The sequence below is a fragment of the Capsicum annuum genome, chromosome 3, assembly GCF_002878395.1.
Source record: "Capsicum annuum cultivar UCD-10X-F1 chromosome 3, UCD10Xv1.1, whole genome shotgun sequence".
NCBI lineage: Eukaryota > Viridiplantae > Streptophyta > Magnoliopsida > Solanales > Solanaceae > Capsicum > Capsicum annuum.
In genome coordinates this window covers 30,891,253-30,895,453 of record NC_061113.1, presented here as the reverse complement: position 1 = coordinate 30,895,453, position 4,201 = coordinate 30,891,253, and the positions used below count along the sequence as shown (strand labels likewise).

Below are 4,201 nucleotides of genomic sequence, written 5' to 3'. Positions count from 1 at the left end.
AGGTACACGATGGTAATAGGCTTTTTTACAGCTTTAATGCCTTCCATAAAGAGAGCATACTCAGTGGCAAGAGCTATTGTATGCTCCACAGGGATATCAATGTCTATGTTATTAAAAAGGTTATCATTTCTATTGAGCCAAACAATCCATAAGCTAAACGGGAGCATGGTTTACAGGAGTACCCGTTATTAAAAGTTTTTTTCTTTAAGGCCTTTCCAGGTGTGTGTCCAGTTATCAATATTGAGGGAGAAGGAGTCGAATATGGCTATGGTGGTGTTGTGGAGGGCTATGTTGTTCCAAAAAATAACAGCTTTGGGGCACTTGAAGAAGATGTGGGATATATCTTCCCACTGGGTGATACATCGCCGGCAAAAAGGGAATACATCAAGGCCTATGTGCTTGAGGTAACTACCAGTAAGCAGTCTTTTGTGGAGGAGAAGCCAATGGAAGGTTTTGATTTTGTTAGGTGTATAGAGCTTCCATACCCATATAAAGTGTTGTTCAACAGAATCCTCCTGACTGATACTCTTAGCGTAAGGGATTTTCTAGGCACTATTGAGAGTGAACTTTCCATAATGGGAGAGATCCCGGATGAGTTTGTACTCATAACTGGTGTGGGCAGGGATGTAGGAGTTAGTGATGATTTTGTAAAGGTTGGGAGGAAAGGTGAAACAGATAGAGTTAAAGAGCTAATTACCTTGAATATAAATAGTGTTAACTCTCAACTGGTCTTTTCCCTTATTTAGGGGACCCTCAATAAGGCTCCCAATAGTGTTGTGATTTGGGATCCATTTATCCTCAAAGAACTTAACCCTATTGCCTTTGTGCGCAACCTATCTCTGGCTTTGAAGGCATACATCCCACCCTTCTTTAATACATTTCCAGGTTGTATAAATAATTTTTTGGGGGTTCTGTTAAGTAGGGTCTACAGTACTTGTCATAGAGTATTTTTTCCTACAGAGCTTGAGTGTTATTGTACAATCTCTAGGAGAGACTGGCATGCACAGCTTTACTTCTTAGCTCTCTTTTTTGGATGCCCAGGCCTCCCATCTTTTTAGTGGCAATGATCTTGTCCCAACTAAGAAGATGAATTTTCTTCCTTTTTACCGTGCTTCCCCAAATGAAATTCCTTTGAATTTGGTTGATGGTGCTAGTAATTTTCTGGGTAAGCTTAATGTATTGCGTGACATGGGAAGGGATACTGCGAAGAGTGGATTTTACAAGCACAGTTCTCTCGGACATGTTAATCATTTTGGTTTTCCAACCAGCCAGCCTAGACTGCATATTATTAATGATAAACTAAAAATCACTATTGGTAGGCTTGGCATTAGGGGTGGGCATAAATACCAAAAATCGAAACACCAAACCAAACCGATTTAATTCAGTTTTTCAATTTCGGTTTGGTTTTTCGGTTCGGTGTTCGGTTTATTTTTTATATAAGTTCGGTATTTGGTTCGGGTTTCGGTTATGGAGCATGTATAATTCGGTATTCAGTTAAAACGAATTAGTATACAATTTTCAGGGCCTATATACAACCCATATATTATTTAGTATTAATAATTTACATTGGCCCAATTAATTTAGGCCCAATCAGCCATCTGATGTACCCCAGCCCAAATTCCCAAATGTATTTAGTCTAGCCATCTAGGTCTCAATTCACAAGTCACAACTTCACTTAGCAATTAGCACTAGCAGCATTAGAATTTAGCACTTAGCAGCAGTTGGCGACGACGGCGAGCGACGAACGGTGGACACCGGACAATGAGCGACGAACAGCGAACCTACCAGAGCGACGAACGACTGATAGGCAGCAACTCAACGGCAAATCAGGTATTATTTTCTTTTTTTTGTTTTTCTTCTTCTTTTTGATATTTTTTGTTGATTTTCTGATTGCGTGATTCAGTAGATTGATTTTTCTGATTTTCTGAAATATGGTCGATTGTTAAATAGTAAACACTTTTAATTTAGTTTTTTCTTTCAAATTTTACATAGATGACTGATGAAAGTAGATTTAGTGTGGCTGGTTCAACTGATAGTGTAGCTGATAATAGTAATGACAACTCAGTTGACACTATGGATGCAAAGAAAAGGAAAGAAATGGAAAGTAGATCTACTGTTTGGGACTGTTTTAGCCTTTTAGGCTGCTACTATTTTTGGTTTTTATGCTATTACTTGCTTCTATTTCAGCCTTTTATGTTGTTATTTTTCTTTTATTTTCTATAGAATGGACTAATGGTTGTTAATGCCTATTTGATGTATGTATTTGGCCTATTGAGTATTGCCTATTTCTGCATGTATTGTTAAATTACTATTATACTGGTAAGTGGGAAGGCGACAAATATTGGGTACTTTCTACCAGCTTTGAAGCTATTGGTGAGGAAATTGGAGAAGAATTTATGCAGTGACTGATCAAAGATTGCAGAAAAATAAGGCTGATAGTCTGATACTGGTAAAATTCCATCCAAGTTTTACTTTTTAGTTCATCTGATCCTACTCCTTCTTCTATTAAATATTGCATACCTTGATCTTGATTATGGTAGAAACTTCTATTCCAGATAAACTACAGACAAGGTTGAGGTATGAAGGTGGAATCATCGCACTGTTGGGAATGGTGAGATGTAGATATCTAGACCTTCTGTCTCAAGTTGGTAGGGGAATTGCAAATTTTGCAAAGTGCGAGTCGATAGTTTCAACTCAAGGTAAATGTCGTACATGACTATAATCTTGTTATCATATTACCATGCTTCTTAAGGTTAATCTGCTACTATAGTTCAGAAAACTGCGCAGTCTTCTCTGATAGAAGATGGTGCACTAACAATGGTTGTTCAGAATTTCAATAAGTTGGCCCTTCGTCATTTGGCAGAACTTAGTAAGAAATCCTATGCTAGGTTTCTATTTTAGAATAATTTAATTGCATTTCTTTTCAAACTATATTTTTGAGTTTCATCTGTTCTCTTCTTATATGCAGAGGTCTATGCAAGAAAGATGATCAGTAGGGGTGCCCTTTGGGAGCTAATTCATATTTCACGTGATTGCTCTCGAGATGACATAAGGTCTCTTGCATGTCAAACTCTTTCAAGTCTAACTTTCCAAGTTAAAATGCGACGCTTGAGGATAGAGTTAGAGTTATCTTATTGGTTTCACTCCAGGGTATTGAGACAACACTAATTCTTGAAATGTCCTTGCATCATGTACATGAATGAACCAATCCCTAAAAGGAAGTTGCTCACAGTTTTGTATCAAGGGAGTGCAATTTCGATTCAAACTAGCTAAGTAGCTATTCTATGAAGCTGTAAACCATTCAGATGTTCCAAATCACTCATTCACTGGGAATTTAGTAGTATTAAAGATGTAGTGTCTAAGTTCGATTCCTTTTAGTCGGATCACGGATGTGTAGCATTTCTGTTATCCAGCTACTAGTTGTGTGTGTCCTTCGGATTCTTGTGAAGTTGCTCTTCTTTTATAGTTCTCAGTTGTTACTTTTCATTTGTTTAATGTGTTTGAAATGAATATGCTATGTATTGTGTACTTATGTAATAATGTAATGCCATTTTACTTTTAGTTATGTGAAAGCATACAAAATTTTTATTTAAAATCCATGAAATTTTCTCAGTTTTGTTGCCAAATAACTTATGAACATGAGAAAATTCAACGTATAAATCTTTTATTTGTCATTGAATCATTGTGTTGAAAATTGCAATACTACAATGAGCAATTCGTTCTCTAAAATGTGACCTATTAACTATTAAGTATTAAGATTAAATGCCTCGTCTCAATTAGAATATTAGATACAGGAAATAGAAATTGATTGAGCTACTGAATCTTAGAGTTAGCAGGCCCAATTAGAAATTAGCCCGTTAAAGAGGTACAGGAAATACAAATTAACTGAGATACTGAATCTCAGAGTTATCAGGCCCAATTAGAAATTAGCTCATTAAAGATGTCCAAAACCAAAAAACTGAGCTTATTATACCGAACCGAACCGAACCAAACGTCCATAAACCGAAACGAACCAAATTATTTTGGTTCGATTTTTGGTACACCTATATTGAACACCGAAAACCGAAAAAACCAAAATCGAATCGTATTCCCAAACGCCCACCCCTACTTGGCATGGAAGATAGAAAAGCCAAGGTATTTTACAAAAGTTTTACTAACACTAATATTGAGCAAGTTAGAATAAAAGGAAATTGTTTCAACA

At 36.5% G+C, this 4,201-nt stretch overlaps 1 long non-coding RNA gene across 4 annotated transcripts; it reads left to right on the top strand.

The window, feature by feature from the left end:
• Positions 1-1,672: 1,672 nt before the first annotated feature.
• LOC107866411 lies at positions 1,673-3,561 on the top strand. Of its 4 annotated transcripts, none has more exons than XR_007053517.1 (5): positions 1,673-1,830; positions 2,325-2,449; positions 2,556-2,699; positions 2,771-2,869; positions 2,969-3,561. It is a non-coding gene; the product is annotated as an uncharacterized LOC107866411 (long non-coding RNA). The 4 variants fall into 4 exon arrangements; XR_007053518.1 differs by having other exon boundaries at positions 1,993-2,449; XR_001672922.2 differs by lacking the exon at positions 1,673-1,830 and having other exon boundaries at positions 1,839-2,449; positions 2,776-2,869.
• Positions 3,562-4,201: the final 640 nt, after the last annotated feature.